This window comes from Pholcus phalangioides, unplaced genomic scaffold, assembly GCF_987345545.1.
Source record: "Pholcus phalangioides strain wild (caught in Gottingen) unplaced genomic scaffold, Ppha-v1.0 ptg000011l_1, whole genome shotgun sequence".
Lineage (NCBI taxonomy): Eukaryota > Metazoa > Arthropoda > Arachnida > Araneae > Pholcidae > Pholcus > Pholcus phalangioides.
Window position 1 is genome coordinate 17,559,600 of NW_028301604.1, and position 20,932 is coordinate 17,580,531.

Below are 20,932 nucleotides of genomic sequence, written 5' to 3' on the forward strand. Positions count from 1 at the left end.
TAACCTCAAACAAGGTTATGTTTGCATTTTAAGTAATTTTTTATATTTCCTTGCAATTTCCAATAACATAACTTCAAAGTTTTCTCAATTCATTTTTTCAGGGACACAATCAGGTGCAATTAATTCACCTCACAGATTATATAGGAAATAACTATCAATATCATTGAATCTGGGGACTCGAACATAAGTATATGTTCAAATATAACATATGTATGGACTATTGGAGGTATATAAAAAGAAATGTTGAGAATTTGGAAACCAAAGATACATAACCAGGCGCAACTCATCTACCAGATTGGCATGTCCCTCACAGAGATAAGTGCACTGGAGAAAAACCACTTATATCCTTGTGTGAGTGGTGGGGAGTCGGGAAGCTAATAGAGGCCCCACCCCTTTCTTGGTAAACCCTGCTCTTTAACACGAAAAGAGATGGGTACTTCATCTCACAGATTAGATGTGTCCACCACAGTGTTAAATCGAGGCAAAACAGATTCAAATTTTTTCTTCTGGACACATGGGGAATTATTCCTGTAGCCTTTTTATCCATATATCTCAGGACTGAAAAAATATCAAACTTCGACACCTTTGAATATCCTTTGATACAGTAGTTGAGTGTCTGGGCTACCATTCTCCTCTATTAACCTCTACTGTAAGGAATATGTCAATGATCAAATATCTCAGTTAATATTGATTGCAGTTAAAAACTTGGGTTTTTGTTGTTGTTGTACTGAGAAGAGACAGGGACAACAATTTCCTAATTGGAAGATAGAGAATGGGAAAATGGCATACTAAATTAAATTTCGTATTTCGACACATATACAGCCCCTAGTAATATAAATGACATATCTAAAATGGGCATATTATTTAAATACTTTTTCTAATTAAAAGTATGTTTCTACAACATACTGTTGCAGCGGTTCAAAATTTAAAGGGAGTGTATAGTCATTTTTTATTACACTCCTTCATGATGATACTTATCTGTGTTTGACTGTTACAGTTGCTGAAGTTTGTTATCACAAATTGTTTTATAAACAAAACTCAAGCATAAATGTTTTATGTGTGTGGATAAGAACTTTGATCTGCATCTTTATTTCGCTGTTCAAAACGTGTTTAGACCAAGGTTAGGTTTTTAACGTCAAAAATTTGTTTTTTACATGACTTGTGAAAAACTGGTTTGAACCATCAAAACTATCAAAAACCTAAATGAGTGCTTTTTGGATAATGTTTTGAACACAATAGAGGTATATAACATGATGAAAAACTTACTTTTTTGCATATTATAATGTTTTATTTTTCTTCAAGCACATCTGATTTTGTGAGCAAAGCAGCTAGTATACTAGCAAATTCTTCTCCTGCTTCTTTAATAGTGTCTATTGATCTCAACTTCACCTGGGCATTTCTCTTTTTTCATCCATCTCATAGCCTTACAGACTTCTTTCAGCACAGGTGCTACTTGTACAAATTTTGCTCCATTTTCTTTTCTTCCTGCTCCCTTTCCTCTGTTCCAATCCTGTTCTTCATGTATGTATAGAGTATTATAAAATTCCTCAACAATACTGATAGTTTCATTTCCATCTTTTGTGATGGTTCCATCTTTCCTTTTTAGTGCAAAAATTTCCTTTCTCCCAACACACAGTTTTCGTTTTGCTGATTTTAAGATCTTATTATCTTCCAGTGCTTTCTTTACAATATTGCAATTAAACTTCTTGACATCTTCTGTAATCCGCTTTTATACTGTCTTGCAAAGTTCTGCATATTCCACTTTTGATTTAGGGTCATTCTTAATCTGAAATTCTCTCTGGTCTTTCATAAGTTTCTTTGTTTCTTCTGTTATTTTCTTCACAGGTTTGATTTCTTTTTCTCCAGCGACTTCTTTTGCTATTTCTTTTACTACTTATTTTAGGGTAGTGATTAAAGTTTTGTTCATCGTGGTGCCATCTTGTTCATCCTCAGTGGTATTATATAGTAATAGTAAATCAAATCGGTTTTTCAGCTCTAACTGGAATTTATATAGATGTTCTTTACCATATCTATGACAGTTTTTCTATTTTTGATAAGTTTTGCTCTTTCCATTCTAGTATTAACCTTATTCTACATCTAACCAGTCGATGATCACTTCCTGTATTGAATTTGTTGAGAATCCCGCAGTCTTGGATCATATGCTTTTTATTAGATAGGATGTAGTCGATCTCACCAGTTGCTCCTCTCCAGGTCCACTTTCTTTGGGGTTTCTTCTTAAAAAATGAATTCATGATGCATAACTGTTTGCTCTCTGCAAATTTGACAAGTCGGTTTCCTCTGTCGTTTCGTACACCGTAACCATGACTTTCAACTGAGCTTTCACCATTTCTTCTCTCTCCAATAATGGCATTGAAGTCACCCATTACTATTTTGATGTGATGGTACTATGCATCTCATCTAATTCTTCATAAAAATCTTCTACTTCTTCCTCAGAATAGCTTGTTGTTGGTGCATAGACTTGTATAATCTGTATCCGGTATCTGCTTGATATTTGCATAACCAACTTTGCAACTCTATCACGTGTACTATCTAACTCAACGATGTGATTTTTCCACTTTTTATGAGTGAGAAATCCTACTCCACTAGTTCTTCCATTATCTGTTCCTCTGTAGTAAAATGCATGTCCACTGGCAAGTTAGATTTTCTCCTCTCCTTTTCCTCCTACTTCACAGATGCCCAAGACGTCTCAATTTATTCTTTCCAGTTCTTCCAACTCCTGCAAACGATTTTCTGAAGAAAGAGATCGTCCGTTATACGTGGCCAAGGTTATCTTATGACAGCCTGGTCCAACCCAGAGATTCTTAGCACCCTCTGTCTTCATGTCTTGCTGGTTGCTGCTGTAACCAGGGACACTCAGACTGCTGGGGATTGAGGGCCTTAGTTTATAGACAGAGTTCCTACTTCTTTTTAGAGGGCTTTTGGCCGTAATCCTCCACGCTGGCAAGTGCGGGTTTGAGGAAGCTCATCCGCGTCCGTTCACCACGTGTTAAAACTTTGCTACTTACAGGCTGCACCACGAGAAGGTGCGGATTGGACCAGTGCTGTCTTAACGCATGAGCTCACCCGGGCACCTCAAGAGAAGAGGGGCCTCAAAAAAATGAGATCCGGTTGAAATTTTCTAGGATTTGCCATGAAGGGCCTCCGAAAAACCACTTGGCCTGGGAGCCCATGATACTCTTAAGACGGCCTTGGATTGGACTAAGCCTCTACTCCTAGTCGATTCCTTCAAGTCCTCATAATGAAGATGAAGCAATTGAAGGATCTTCTCGTAATTAACAAGTAAAGACTATTCAACAGCCCGATAGAATGTATATGTTACAGTAAATGTGATAATACGATTATTATGCATAACCACCGGCCGTTTTGGTAGGTCTGATAAATTTCTCTAAATTTATTACTTTTGCCTACTTAATATATGTATAATAAATACCCAATCGTCGTTGGTACGTATGATAAATAGTACCAAATTCATCGCATTTGCCAGTTATGTATAATCACCTTTTCGTATAACCCCCCCCCCCCCATTAAAAAAACATACTTTTTTTTAACGAATTCTACAATTGGACCCCGATATACTCATTTGGGAATTTTTTTCATATTTATTAAATTCCCTCAATTACACTAGAGTGTCATGCGTAATCACCGGTAAAAGCCATAAATTTCAAGTATTTATCAAATTAACCAGGAACACTTGGGTGTGTAATGTATTTTCACTGGTAAAAAAAAAAAATGACGACTTTTTTGACATTTATCAAATTAACCAAATACGATTGGATTTTATGAATAATCGCCTGTAAAAGTGATAAATTTATCCAACTTTTAAAGAGCAGTTGGTGATTATGCATAGTAACCGATTTATCACATTTACCGTAACATATTAACATTTTGAAAAGTGCATCGGGACCAGAGAGTAATACCGTTATATAGACAACTATCGTCACATAGGATTTTTACGTCAGCAGAACGTTTTCCATTGTTTTTCTAAAAGGACTTTAAATTCAAATATTTGGCTATAGTTTTGATATTAAAACATTTGATTCATTAACCTGCTAACAAGTTTTTGATAAGGGAAAAACCTGTCCGAGGAGGTTTCAGAGTGCAGGGTCGTCTTAATGGGCCCACTGGGTAGTTCAGGTGGATATAGGAAGCCTCGTGATACTGTGCCCCACATGGCGTCACCTCAAATGAGAGAAGGCTGAAAGGTCTCTGGGGGCCTTGAGCATTGGTCTTGGAATTTCGCAATATTTAAAACTATAAATTTTCTTCAAAATCAGCATAAGGAGTCATCAAGATATCTTATTTTGGGGACCGGTCCAAAATCAAAAACCCATTCAAGGATGATGTGGAAGCCACACGGATTCACTATCATAGGCTTATGTGCGTCTATTAATAAATCAACACATTTTTAATCAATATCGACAAGACTTGAAATTCTGGTTTTTTTAAAGGAGTTATAGTTGAATGTAATACATACACATAATCAATGTAATAAAATTCAGTTTTACTTCCCTTAACATTTTGCGGCCCGGTGCGATCGCACCCTTTGCACCTGCCAAGTCTGGTCCTGGTGCTTGCGTATGGTTTAGAAAGATATGGCAGCTTAACGATGTTTGTTCTATAACTCAAATAGGATGCGAACCAAGCTATAGATTGATTCATTTGACAAAGTTCTGAGCTTAATTTCGTCAAGAGCATTGGCGTACGCAAAGGGGGGGGGGGGTCTAACCCCCCTCAAACCGAAATTATAGTGTTATTTTGCAGGAAAAACGTAAACCTTCCCCCCCCCCCTGAGAAGAAGGAAAAAATTTGGAACCCCTCCCCTCTTGAGAAAATTTTGCGTACGCCCATGGTCAAGAGTATATGATGATCTACTCGATCGAAAGCTTTTTCAAAATTTTTTGTTTATAGTGTCTATCTGTTCGCAAGACTGGTTACAGTTGAGCGTTCGCGAAAAAAAACCGTGCTGAAATGGATTTAAGGATGGTGCAAAATGACTATACAGTTTTCCGTAAATCAATGATTCAAGAATTTTGACGAAAGAATGTCCTGAATGATTTATTGTATATAATTGTTAACGGACGTGGCAGTAATTTGCCACAACTTTTGATTACATAAGCAGGAATGCCATCTGGACCGATGGCCCTGGATGACTTGAGCTTCCTTATAGCGCATAAGACCTCAACTAGGGGTGAGCAGGCGGGTCTCGTGCCCCGGGCGCTGGACCAAAAAAGGCGCAAATTTTATTCTCAAACTTCTCCTTCAACATTACAAGGGGACGACAAAATGCGTGCTGGCCCGGGTGACTAAGCAACTAGTTGCGGCCCTAACCTCAACTTCACTAAATGGTATGTGCGCGAGATAGAAGACGTTAGTTTCCGCCATAAACTGTCCTTGTGAGATCGACTGCAAAAAAATAGTGCTATTCGTAAACACAGATTAAAAGTAATCCGCGAAGACATTACTGATTTCTTGACCAGTTGAGGAAGTAAAGCCATAAATTGCATTGTGCTTGGTATATGTCACGTTTTCTCTTGGACTTTATACACTGCCAAAACAATGAAGGGTCCCGCTGAAGACCATCCTCAATATGTTTTAGAATTCACACACCCGGTGCGAAGATATTTTTTCCTAGCTTGATGTTTTGTTGTTATGCTGTGAATGACTTCCCTGTGAACCATGGAGGGAATTTACGACTTTATGCTTTCTTCTGTGGAACACAGGAGCCAAGTAAGTACCTGATGCATATTTTCGTAGAATAGATTCACCGCAGAGTCAGTGTCATTAATGTGAAGGAGACTGTCCCAATTCAAATCTCCTAGTAAGCGGTACAGCGAAACAAAGTCGGCGCTACTGAATTGATAGAAAGTTACTTCACAATTTTTTATATTTTTCGCCTGATATTCAACTTGAAGAAAAATTTCAAGTGACGTATGGTCAGGACCGGATTAAAGTCGGTCTAGGCACTCGATGCACTCGCCGTTAAATCCGCCTCTGCGTATGGTACCTGTCTTTTATAATTAGAGAAGATTCGCAGTGTTCAACACTCTAAGCTATCCCATTATGTGAAATGAGAACAAGATATAGAAGTCGCAGATTGGAGTTTGACACTGTGTTCACCTGCTTCAGCCCATGAAAATCTAGGTTATCGAACAAAATATTTACAACTTCACTAGCTGAAATAGGTTGAGGAGGATCCATTGACCAATCAATACTGGGTATATTAAAATCGCCAATGATCATAAGCTCGTGTATCTTCGAAACAGAAAATGCTTCCTCAACAGCTTGAACGAATTCAATATAATCGGCGTTTATCGACTTTGGAGGAAAATAAATATTTCAGGTAGTGACTATATGTGATGATCGGAAGGTCTGACCCAGACGCATATAGATTCTGAGGAACATCATGTAACTAGTTTAGTGCTTTGCAGGTTTTTATTAACGGCAATTAGAACGCCAACGCCTTTACATGTGGTTGGATGAACATATCGATCTCTGCGATAAATTACATATCTGCAATCGAATAGTTCGGAATCACTATCAATCAACCACGTTTCCGTTAAACAAATTACGTCATAATTATCGGCTAAGGGTGCAGTGTAAAACGCGTGAGACTGATCTTAGTCCATTCACATTTTGCTAGTACAGCCTAGTATCATTGCCAGTGGAGTTATTGCGTCATGCATTCATTTGCATGGTTTGATCAATCCTTACATTTTGTGTTTCCGGATTTGCTTGGGCATTCGTTCTGTATGAGTGACCAAGTGAGTAACCGAGTGATTGACCGTGTAAGTGTCCAAGTGAGTGACTTTAGGAGGGACCAAATGAATGATTGTATGAGTGTCCAAGGGAATTACTGAGTGATTGACCATATGAATGATTGTATGAGTGTCCAAGGGAATTACTGAATGATTGACCATATCAATGATTGTATGAATGACTAGGTGAGTGATGGTACGAGTGTCCAAGGGAGTTACTGAGTGATTGACCATATGAGTGACCGAGTGAGTGCTTATTTGAGTTTCAAAGTGAGTGACTATGTGGTTCACTGTATGAGTGATATAGTAGTGACCATATGAGTGACCGTAATAATGAACTAGTGAGTGACGGAATGAGTTACCGTAAGAATGACCAAGTGACCATATGAGTGATCGAGTGAGTAGCCGCATGAGTGACCAAGTTAGTGATCATATGAGTGACCGGATGAGTGTCAGCAAAGATGATCCCCCTCTTCAATCCCCCTGTTATGGGTGGTTATGTAGTACTTTAAGGGGCCCTAAAAATTTCGAATTTGCAGTGAAGCATAAAATAATTGGACATACTAATAGTTTTATTACGAAAGAAGGAGAAAAAAAACCACAATATATATAAATATATAAATACAGTATTCTACTCAAGGGATCGCTTGATCCGTCCAGAGTATAAAAATTTACGTTGCAGCGAAATTTTTCAACATGAGCTGGAGTGTAACAGTCCTGCAGAAAAACATTAAAATCCCCCAAACTACCGCCCTCCCCGTCAAGGTTAATACGTACGCCAATGCATTTGTGACAGCAATAGACATTATACTGTATTATGCTTTGTGCAAATTTCTGCCGCATACTCACCTAACATTTACACAAGGGGCGAAATGCCGGGTTTGAAATGAGATATCCGATCCAACTCACGTAGCCACTCACTTTGTCACTCATACGGTTACTCACTTGATCACTCATACGGTCACTCACTTGATGATTCATACGATCACTTACTTTACCACTCACTTTGTTACTCCTGCGGTCATTTCTGCGGTCACTCATACTGTCAGGGCAGGTGAAATGCCAATCGATATAAATATCTACTGATATAAAATAACTTACTTGATCATTCATGCGGTCACGCATACAATCATTGATATGTTCACTATACGGTCACTAATACCATTGCTCATGTGGTCAGGGCAGGTGAAATGTCAGGAAGTAAACTGAAGAGCCAAAAAAACTGGTACAGGCATGCGTATGCAAATAAAGAGATATGGAACCAATCAGAGTACGGCGCTGCGGTCGGCAACGCCTATATAACACAACAAGTGTCTGGCATAGTTGTTAGATCGGTTACTGCTGCTACAATGGCAGGTTATCGAGATTTAAGTGAGTTTGAACGGGGTGTTATAGTCGGCGCACGAGAGATGGGACATATCATCTCCGAGGTAGCGATGAAATTTGGATTTTCACGTACGACCATTTCACGAGTGTACCGTGAATATCGGAAATCCGGTAAAAAATTAAATCTACGACATCGCTGCGGCCGGAAAAAGATCATGCAAGAACGGGACCAACGACGACTGACGAGAATCATTAAACGTGACAGACGTGCAACCCTTCCGCAAATTGCTGCAGATTTTAATGCTGGGCCATCAACAAGTGTCAGCGTGCGAACCATTCAACGAAACATCATCGATATGGGCTTTCGGAGCCGAAGGCCCATTTGTGTACCCTTGATGACTGCACGACACAAAGCTTTACGCCTCGCCTGGGCCCGACATCACCGACATTGGACTGTTGACGACTGAAAACACGTTGCCTGGTCTGACGAGTCTCGGTTTCAATAATTGCTTCGAGCTGATGGACGTGTACGGGTATGGAGACAACCTCATGAATCCATGGACCCTACATGTCAACAGGGGACTGTTCAAGCTGGTGGAGGCTCTGTGATGGTATGGAGCGTGTGCAGCCCTGCAGGATTCATGGTGTCAATTACCTCCAGCACTACTTCAGACATTAGTCGAGTCCATGCCACGTCGTGTTGCGGCACTTCTGCGTGCTCGCGGGGCCCTACACGATATTAGGCAGGTGTACCAGTTTTTTGGGTCTTCAGTGTATATGTTCAACTCACTTGATCAGGGAAGGCGAAGTGTCACAAGTAGATGTCCAACTCACTTTATCACTCATACGGTCACTTACATGGTCATTCTTACCATCATTCATCTGTTCACGCATACGGTCAGGGCAGGTGAAATGTGAAGAGACTAAATTTCCGGTTTACTTGATCACTCACACGGTCAGGGCAGGCAAAATACCATCGGGGGCTAAAGGTCCAACTTATTTGATCATTCATACGGTCACTCACACATCATTCACTTGTTTACTCGTACGGTCATTCATACGATCGGTGCAGGTTAATTGTCATGGATAAATGTCCAGCTCACTTGGTTACTCATACGGTCACTTACTTGGTCACTTGTACCATCATTCATATGTTCTCTCATACAGGCAGGGCAGGCGAAATGTCAGGGGTGAAATTTCCGGGGGCCAAATGTAACGGGGACGAAACGTGCTAAGGGCGAGATTTAGGGGACCTAATGTCGGGGGTAAAGATTCCGTGAACTACTAAAGCCAGTGTTGTTTGTGAGCCGCTGTGGTGGTCATAGTGGCGGACTCGCATCACGGGGACCCGAGTTCGAGCCCCACCGTCACCTCAGTGGTGGTCGGCTGAAGTTGGTTTTCTGTGGTTCCCAACTTCAAGGCGAGAATGTGAGCCGATCTCCCCGTTAAAAAGTCTCGCCACAGAGAGCAACAGTCCTACAAACAGTACAAATATTCAGTCATTACACTTCACTCACTTCACTTCTGAGATATAGATATGGCAGTACTAAAAAATCATACACAACAGTAGATACGCACTCAGACTATTAGGTACACATACTTACACTTCCGGCACAACTCACCAGGTAGTAAATTGCCCATGGCGATAGACCTGGAAAAAAAAAAGTGTTTTTTGTGTAAATAGAATGATGGAAAATAAAAAATCTTCAGCATCTCTCATCTTCCTGTGGATTCTCATTTGTCCAATTTTGAAGCTGCTTATTTTAGCCTTCAATCAATTTTTTTAGTGTTTTAAAAAACCTATCTTTAAATTTAAGGCAGGAGCGGAACGAATCAAACGATTTTCCATAGAAACTTATGGGAAATCATATTTCGGCTAACGAATGTGATTCTGGAACGAATCATCTTCGTTAGCCGAGGTATCACTGTATAAGACGATATGAAATACACGCCGTAACTAGGCTGGGGCAACTGGGGCACTGTCCCGGAGCCTCTAGCCGGGTGGAGGGGCCTCACAAAAAATAAACACTTATTTTGCATAATTTTTTCCTTTTTAAGGGGGAAATATCTGTCTCTCGGACCCGAAAAGGTGTGCTACGGCCCTACACGTATACCATATATTTTTGCCAATTTTTATTGTTGATTCGATATATTGGATAAAAGAGAAATTTGTTATACTTCCCGAAGATATTTCTTTTGGACGCAAATCTATGTATTTCTATGAATGAGAAATTTTTTAACAAAAAAATTCTGAATAACAACTGTTTCAATTTTTACCTTTTTTATTATGAAAAAGCATTATTTTAGGGTCATCGCGCGCGCTGAACACACACACACAATTTCATTTCAATCACCAATATTCACTGAGATCCGAAAAACGGAAGAAATTTAGAAAAAACAGCATTGAAAAAATACGGGGAAAACGGTTAATGAAAGATGTTCGTTGCTTCTGCAACGTAGTGGTCTGGCGCTCTTGCCCAGATTGCGAGAGGACGGTGATTCAATTGTTCGCAGGCGGTTGAATTTTCTTTAATGAATTAGACGGGTTAAAGTTACAGTGATTGTAAGTCACATTTTCAATAATTCTAAGTCCAGAAATGCAGTCTAGAAGTGCTAAAACTCTAGCATATATCGGGACCCATTTGACCCATCGGGACCATGTTATGTGCATGTACCGAGAGGCTCCCACATCCTACAGCAGGGCTCTTGGCTGGAATTTAGATGGCGAGCCCCCAAACCAGCTTTTCAGGGGCCCCTCTGTGGTTAATTTATAGTGTTAAAAATCAAAAAGTGATAAGAATCGTTCCGTCCCCTGTCAGCCCTGACCTTGTGGGGGGTCATGCCGAGAGGTATGTATAATATACATATAACACCAGTGCTCCCAACACACAGGGTCCGGGTACCCGGGGGGGATTGCACGTATACCTTCATGGGGAAGTTAAAAGTTTTCATTTCCAGGGGCCCTTGATATGGATCTCATTGTTTTCTTGCTGCTTTAACGTTGAAAAATTTGTGATAGCGAGAGCCCAAGATATATCCAGTCTGGGGGCCCCCATAAAATTTGCGAATTCGGTCACGGGTAGTTGCGTGGGTGGGCCTGGATTTTATTCGTTGGTAAAACGAATACAAATAAAAAAATTTTCATGACACTCGCAGCGGGGGATGACCGACAAGCTTCCAAGTCGGGGCCCCATGTTTACAGGTTTCATTTTGGGGGCCCTGGATGAATCTCATTCTTTTCTGGTGTAGAATTTGCAACAGCGGAATCTCTAGATAAAGCCAGTCTGGGGCCCCACTAAAGGTATGCGAATTGGTGTCCCAGGTAATTGGTTGGAGGCCCTAGATTTTATTCTTTGGTAAAACGAATACAAATGAAAATTTTTCATGGCACTCGCAGCGGGGATGACCGACAAGCTTCCAAGTCGGGGCCCCATGTTTACAGGTTTCATTTTGGGGGCCCTGGATAAATTTGATTCTTTTTTTTTTGTTTAACATTGTAGAATTTGCAACAGCGGAAGACCGAGATAAATCCAGTCTGGAATCCCCACTAAAAATCTGAGTATTGGGTCCCCACTACTGGATGGGGGCCCTGGATTTCTTTCGTTGTAAAATTGATGAAAATTTAAAATTTTCGTGGCCGCTCACCGGGGAGATGTCCGACAAGACTCCAGGTCGGGGCCCCATGGAAATGTTGACAGGTTTAATTTTGGGTGTCCCTTGATGAATCTCATTGATTTTTGTTGTTTAACATTGTAAAATTTGCAACACATCGGTAGCCTGAGATAAATCCTGTCAGGGGCCCCACTAAAATTCAGCGAATTGAAGTCTGGGGACTCCATAGGCAAGTTTTCTGGGGGTACTTGATGAATCACATTTGTTTTTTGTTGCTTTATTATTGCAAAATTCGCTTCTTCAGTAAGCTGGCGTTTTCACACGTCCCTTTCCATAGCACGCTGATGAAGTGGGACGAAATAAACAAGATATGTTGTGAAGAGAAGTTGGGGGGGAGGGGGGTATAGTAATCAAATAAAAATCATATTTTTTTCAAAAAGTTTTTTATAAAAGCTGCAGCTTATATATTTTTCAGGACTAATCTTTCCATTAATGAATTTTTATTTTATAATTTAAAATTTTCTATTGATAACAATGTTTAAATTTACCATATTTTTGCCGTAGTAATTTAACTTTTTTATAGTATTTTTAATTTACCACATTCATTTTTTTCTACTGCATAAAAAAATTCTTAATTTTGAAAGATTGGTGAAAAAATATATACAAGGTATTTTCGAAATTTTTTATTAAAATTCAATCAAAAATATTGATTACCATATGTTCCAGAATTTCACCTATAGGACATTGGGATCCTACAGAAAGGAAACATCGTCAAAAGAGGGCCAAAGGCGGGAAAAGGTTGATGAGCACTTTAGTATACAATAGAAAATAAAGGAATAGAGTAAGGACATACAGACGGGATGTTCTACACATTTTTTTTATGTTTCGAATGAATATTAGAGTTTAATCTCATTACACTAAAATACTTTCTTCGTACAGTTTTACACCCGAAGTTCTATTGCAGTCTCGTTTTTAGTTTGAACTTATTAAATTCAATGAGATCTACTTAGAACTGCTTGTCTATGACCTGGTGCGTGTGTGAAGATGAATGAACCAGACTAGAACGCGATTCCCCGCTTTGGGCGGCTTATCATTGCAGGCGTAGTAGTTTTAGAGTTAACCTAACGGATCATATTCACGTGGGTCGATCAATACAAAAGATCTTAAATAAAAAATAAGTGAATGAAAAAGACTCCCACCTCCATGTTGTTCTGTGATGAGTAAGTCAAGGACTAAATGAAGGCATAGGGCGACAATTGGAATATTGCATTTTCTGCATTCTGGGTCAATTTTCGCAATATCGCAGAGAAAATATGATACTCCTGATTTTTCCTTAGATTTATTAGAACTCTAAACAATGCGATGATCCTTTTTATGCCTAAACTAAATTATTACTATAACATTACAATTAAATTAGAAGAATGTGAGTAATTTAGAAGTACGTTCCAGGTATCAAGTTTTGTGTAATTGGTGAACACATGGATATTTATAACATTGGAAAAGAATTGATTACGATCCAGAGATGAAAAATCAACTTGTTATGAGAAAATCATGAGAATGTTCGACAAAAAATGTTGGATCCCAAACATGGTGTGTGGCGTTGTGAATGCGGCAAAGTGTGTGTGATTCCTAAATCATAAAGTACCTAACCACATGAGACGTTTGCGGAAAACCTGTAGAATGTGTAAAAAGATCAAAGATTTCTTCTCGACCATACGCAATCTCAGTCGGTATTTTCATGTCTCCGGGAATACTGAGGAAAACAATTTCTCAAAAAGACCGATTTATGTTAGCTACACATGATTTATTATGATACGTCTAATCAGCTTCTGAGTCTACTGCAGTTGTTAGAACAAAAATTTCAATTTGAACTGTTTTCTCTGTAAGGGCTCTTCTGTAGCAGTTCTGTCAGTGACAAAAGATTTCCCACATTTCGATGTTTGCCTACTGTTGACTCGTGCGTGAAAGGGAGCCAGTTATTCCCGTCGCAACATCTCGAAAGAACGTGGAACACGCCACCTTACTCTCAACATCACGGAACAATATAATGAACGACGCATTATTTTTGAAGGAGATTGTATTGATAGAACAGGGTAAAGTGAAATAATAGGGTATAGAGTCTCCTGTTCATATTTACCAAGATGCTGTGGGTCCACAATTCCTATTCACATGGATGGTAACGTGAAGTCACACCATTCATTGCTGGCTGGGTAATTTCTTAAATGTGAAACTACATGCAACGCATATTAAGAATGGGATATTTTGCCACCGCAATTGATCCCTACTTTCATTGGTAGCATGAAACATGATTGAAGGAAGAGACGATAACTCTATAAGTTCGTTCTATTCGTTCGTTAAAAAATTAAACGAACAAAATCCTAATAAAAAGTTCTATTTCAAAAAAAAGTTTAAGGACAAGCGAAAAATCACCTTATCTCGAAAACCTGTGGGTTTCTAATACGAAAATTTTACACCCACACTGTATATGAAAAATTTAGAGCAATAATTACAAGTGGAACTAAACATTTTCCGGGGAAAGTAATTTTGATCAGTGCTGCACTGCTCCAGAAAAAAATTGTTTAAATTGTAAAGATAAAAACCTGGAAAAAAAAGTATAAGGACAATTGAAAATTATGAGCAAAAATCTTGTTTTAATCAAGAAAGACACCTTTTCTGTTTATAATCTTTATCATTCGAGATGTCATTGATAGAGATAAATACATAAATAACTAGTTATGCAACCGTCTTCTAAGCTTGTTTGATGGCTGTAATAAGATTATGTTTGTTTTCGTACCGTGTACCATTTATATACCCTTCATTGAGTCAAAACGCAGCACAAGAGTGCTAAGGATTAAGATAAAGACTTCTCAATGACCACTCGAGAAGTTCCACTTGAATTGTCTTCAAATCAAAACCTTTTGATCAGACAACCTTCAAATCAGACTTTTTGAAACATGTGCAAGAGCATTGTCCTATTGGAGCAAAAACTGTCTAAAAATTATGAGAGGTGCTTCAGAAAATAATAATTTTGCCAAAACTGTCTTGAGTATATACGCATATATTTCCAAAATTGACTCATTGAATAGGTCAGTAATATTTAAAACCATCAAGTCCATCTAAACTGCTTCTCATGAAAGGAAACATTCCCATCCCACTTAGCACCGAAAAATACATGCTGTTTATCCAATCCACATCGCTTTTCTCTGTGCTGTTTTATAAGGGGTGGTTGTACTTCGGTTGTACATATACCAGACATTTGAATTTTTTTTTATCATTAGTGCCCGGAAGTTTAGGCACTAAAAATAGCCGAAATAGGCAGGCAAAAAGGTATTAAAAATGTCTAAAATAGGCACTAAAAAAAGGTATTTCTAATTTTTTAAAGGAAGAAAAAATAACTAAACACAAAGGTATAGGTCCAAAAACTAGCTGAAAAATTGGCTGCACTTAATCCGTTTATTGTTTTAATCATATTTTATAATATATATATATATATATATACATACAGAGCCCTGTATGCTCCTAGCCTGCCTTGTGTCAGCCATGACGTCAATTCATGACCTCTAGGGACAAACATCATGATTGTCGCTAGAAACAGTGTGTGAGACATATTATGTGAAGCCCGCGGAGAAACCAAAGATTTCTTATTTTACTCTGCTTTCGTAACACGGGCTGCGTTTCTCTGAAACAAAATAATTCATGTTTAACACCATCCTGTTAAAGCAAAATTAATGCATGGCAACACCGATCTCTCAGATCACTAATTCGAGATCGAATGGGGGCTGGAGAGGGGAGCTTTCTGATGATAATTAATACTGAGAGTTGGAAAATTTTAAAAAGAACAATTTTTTTGAAGTTCTGAATGCTCAAAATATCCAAGTTTTATAGATTATGGCCTCTGAAATTCACTAATAAACTTAAAACTATGTTTAAAAAAGTACATACACACATTTAGGGCACGAAAATTTCAAAAAAAGCATTTTTACCAAAAAAGTTTGAAAAATAAGTTTGACATTTTGCCTGAACTTCCGGGCTCTATTTATCACATTAGGCACAGTTTAACATGTGCAAAACAAGTTGTATTTCTTCTGAAATCCGCAGAGATTTTTTTCACACAAAAACTGTGAATGTAATCGTCTTTCTTTAACGAAATTGTAAGCGAAAGAAGCTTTCTTGTGTGTGCAAGCTATAATATCAGCTGTAATATCTTCCAGTCTATAATTCTCGGGCCCATTTATGAAACTGTTACCAACAGTCTTCAATATTTTAATTCTTCTCAGAATTTCATGACTAGGCATCGCAGTTTTTCTGAGAGCAAGTATTTTTGGCTTTTTTCAATGCCCAATAAATATCTTGTCATTGTCTATTTTCCTCACTTTTAGAAAAAAATTGGATTCCACAGTGCATGACTGATAAAAACAGTCTCGGCTGTTACGCCATGAGAAAAATTCAACTTTCTTTCCCCCGACGTCGGAAAATATGGCGTGTCCTTTTACTTTTTTCCAGGTTTTGACCTCAATTTAAACAATTTTGTTTCTGGAGCAGTGCAGCACTCATCAAAATTATTTTCACTGGAAAATATTCAGATCCACTTCTAATTATATCGCTCGGAAATGAATCCACAAGTTTGCGAGATATATTTTTTCGGTTGTCCTAAAACTTTTTTTTGCCACCTTAGGCGGCATTTCTTTTTCCAAATAATAATATGGGCTCATCAGTTCCATATACGTTATACTGATGTTACGATATGTTCTTTTCCCGGTCCTTGGTCTTTCACAAATGTTAACATGTAAGTAAAAGTAATGTCTCTCAAATACGTAAATTCAGTAGCTCATTGAATTGGACATTTTATTCATTCTCCTGTCGTAGCTTTGCTGAGTTAGCGAGGGAAAGAGCATAAGCATTCTTTCAAAGCACGTTTTGTCCATTCAAAAGCGCTACAATCAGTATGTAGAAACCGACAGTTTGAAACGGTTACTGAACGGCGATAAAGATTTATACATATACCAAAAGTCGAACTCGGAATACATTAAACAAGTAGAATAAATTCAAGCGTTTGACAGCTCTGAAACTAAAACTACTCTAAATATTAGTAAATAAATGTTTATTGATAAGCTAAAGAAGAATTTAATGAGGTATAGATTTATGGATGATAAATATCCATTGATCAAAACTAAACTAACAATTCGGGTGTATGTATATGAAAATGTCATTACACACAATGTCACAACATTAAAATGCGGTTCTCGCGAAAAACAAGAATCGGGACACAGAAACTTTGCATGCAGTTTTCTTCTAATGGTTTCTTTTAGATTCCTGATTTAGTTTGGGTGGAATTGAATGAATTTTCTAACTTGAGAAAGTCACTTTTACAATTTCACCAGCATAGTGTGTTTGAGCTGACATTGATGCATTTTCGACCGATGAGAAAAGGGCGTAGAAAAACATGCGAACAGAAAAAGCAATATCTTTTGTTCTATAGGATAGAAACGATAGGGTTCCGCAAGGGCTGGTAAAACAACTTGTCACTACACATGCACCCAGAATCTCCATGTCACCAACCTTATCAAAAACGTGTTAGCAGGTTAATAAATCAAATGTTTTAATATCAAAACTATAGCCAAATATTTGAATTTAAAGTCCTTTTAGAAAAACAATGGAAAACGTTCTGCTGACGTAAAAATCCTATGTAACGATAATTGTCTATATAACGGTATTACTCTCTGGCCCCGATGCAATTTTCAAATTGTTAATATGTTACGGTAAATGCGATAAATCGGTTACTATGCATAATCACCCATTGTCTCTTTAAGTTGAATAAATTTATCACTTTTACAGGCGATTATCCATAACATCCAATCGTATTTGGTTAATTTGATAAATTTCAAAAAAGTTGTCACTTTTTTTTTTACCACAGTGAATATACATAATACACCCAAGCGTACCTGGTTAATTTGATAAATATTCGAAATTTATCGCTTTTACCGGTGATTATGCATGCTACTCTAGTGTAATTGGGGAATTCGATAAATATGAAAAAAATTCCCAAATGAGTATATCGCGATCCAATTGTAGAATTCGTTAAAGAAGAGTTTGTTTTAATGAAAGGGGGGAGGGTTTATACGAAAAGGCGATTATACATAATAACCGGCAAATGCGATGAATTTAGGGAAATTTATCAGACTTACCAAAATGGCCGGTGGTTATTCATAATAGCCATATTATCACATTTACCGTAACATATATATTCCATCTATAACGGTGATTCCTTTATAACGATACTTTTTTTTATTCCTTGAGTATCGTTATATATAAGCGTTTCACTGAACAAGAATTTCGTTGCAACATTTTCCATTAGGATCACATTTCACTATATGAGACCAACAAGAATATTTTTATAAACTAAAAATAAATATATGCATCTTTAAACTCAATTATAGTATTTATTTAAACAAGTGGAGATTATGAAAGAGTATTTAAATAAAAAAGAAGGAAAGAGAAAGCAAAATAGAGAGTACAAAGGTGTCGTTTATTGCAGCCAAATGCATACCTCGAGATGATTCCTACAAGGTAGCATTGTGTCTAGTGAATCCAATAGAGAAAGAACATCAAGTTCAAAAGGGCTGAATATAAGTGCTAAACACATGAGCATTGAGTGAAAGGAGAAAAGGACGCGAGAATGTTATGATAGTTAATCTTATCGTACAAAAGCATTTAATAGGGCAGCAAAGGTTTTCATTCCTTCTACTTCAAGAATGTAAAATGCGGTAATCAAAAAAAAAAAAAAAAAAAATTAAGCATAGAAATGTGTGCCTCTGGAAATGTTGCAATCTCACACTGCGTGCCACTGAAAAAGTAGTAATGATTAAAGATGTCTAGTTCTTTATATAAAGAGAGTTTTTATTTTTTGCTACTCGTTCAAATAAAAAGATGAATTATCCATTTATTGTGCTTGGCGGGTACATATTCAAAATGAAAACACAACACCTTTTTACTAGAAAAAGGTCTTCCAAATGAGTAAATCACGTGGGGGAAAAAAGGCGTCGGCGCCACTAACCTGAAGACCATCAAATAGAAGACGAATAATGGGAAGTGTTGTATCGACCTACGGGTGTAAGTATGCTGTCCCGGATCAGTTATGAGTCACCTTTGATATCACCACCCACCAATATCACAAGGTCGGCTGAACCGAGAGAAATAGGTGATACAGTGCATAAGTAAAGTATAATTAAAAAGATTATGAGTTTACTTGTTGCTTTCACGTGAGAAAGTTTTCATATGATATGAGATTCTTACTGTGTTGATTATCGCGTTTTTGAATTCTATACGAAACCATCTCATGCTGAGGGAATCGTATCAGATATCTCAGTAACATCAATACGTGTCGTACATCTCTAATAAAGTATATTATACAAAGTATAGGTGCATAGCTACGTCCCCTTGCCGAAAATTACTGGTGAACCGTTGATCCTAGTGGCATACTTCCAATTATAAAAAGTATCCAATTAGCGTACACTTCAGATACGTCATTCATATTCCAAGGGATTGAATTGTTATTGAAATTGAAAAATTGACTTTTTATGCGGACACCTTGTTCCAAAAAACCCACAATCAGGAAGTTGTTGTCCTGTTTTTTCTTGAGGCGAACAAAATGAATTTCACGTTTCCACTTGCAATATTCACTGAGATATTTGAATTCAAAAACTGAGAAAATGTGGGAAGATCCGCATAAATGAGATAAAGAAGCATTGTCCGTTAATTTAATTTCAAACATTTTCTGGAATTTTTGAATTGAAATACCTCAGCGAATATTGAAACTTAAAAACGTGGAATTTTTTTTTTGTTTGGCTCAGGAGAGGCAGGGCAATAACTTTCTAATTGGGTTTTTTAGGACAGAATAAAAAAGATTATTTTTTAATTCCAATAAGTATTCCACCCCTTGCAACACGAATGACGTATCTGAAGTCTACACGCTATTTGGATACTCTTTCTAATTGGAAGTATGCCTCTAGGATCAACGGTTCACCAGTAATTTTCAGCAAGCAAGGTTTGCTATACATTCTGTATATACAGTACCAAGTATATATTATACAAAGTGTGCTGCTAGCCAAATAATTTTTTCAGAAGCGCAGCAAAAATATATGTTTATGATTAATGTCATAAGTTGGTGAATGATGCAGACACAAATATTAAACATTAGGATATCCTATTTAACAATAGAATAACCGATCTTTGATTTTTCAAAATTAATCCTTCAATAAAATGACTTATTATATATAACATATTGGGGGTTAGTAGTAGTTTACTAGTAGTACTAATCATAGAATAATTGATAGAAGTTTGCTTTTGTAGGTATACGTATTGTTTCTATGATAAATGATAAATTATTATATATGCATATATATAATAATAATTAATTATAATAATATTATAATTTGACCAATTTTTGTTAATTAACGGTTGTGTGGTTAGTGAAATATTTAAGAATTTCGGGGTGAATTGGGGACAGTATTTTTGATTAGTTTCTCCAGGAAAAGGAACAACCACATTAATGGCCTGGATAGTCTAAACCCTGAGGAGGTTTCAAGTATTAGTACTAATCATAGTAGAACCAACAGTGTGTGTGTATATAAATAAACTACATGAGAGACAGAAAAGTGAAGCCAGCCTCTTCATGTCAAAAGAGTCTGAATTCGATGCTCCTGCAGCACCACAAGTGATGAAAGATAAACATGTTCAACTTCCACTATAGAACAGTTTGATGAAGAACAAAATATAAACCCGACGTCAGAGTTGGGTATTTTATTTTACGTCAAATAACGATGGAAGAAAATATCCAGGACAGACTACTGAAATTTTTGATGATGCATATCATGAAAAAAATAGTGAACAATGGAAGTCGGAGCTGAAAGATGAGATTTGGTGTATTCATCTAACTCTTTCTTTCTCGCTCTCTCTGTATTGAGAAAGAGAGATATCCCTTTCCAAACTGGCATGTTTGACTAGACAGATTTACATTGTCGACGTAAATGAATAACTTTCAGTAATCGAAATATATTTTAATAAAAACAAAATTTATGTATTTATACTTTTTTTATTTGTCCCGAATTATTTCCAGTGGATGATATGGAAACATACGTTTCGATAGGCAAAATATCAAGATGATAGAGTAATTTACCCAAGTCACACCCCACCTGATGGGATGACCTGCATACGACTTT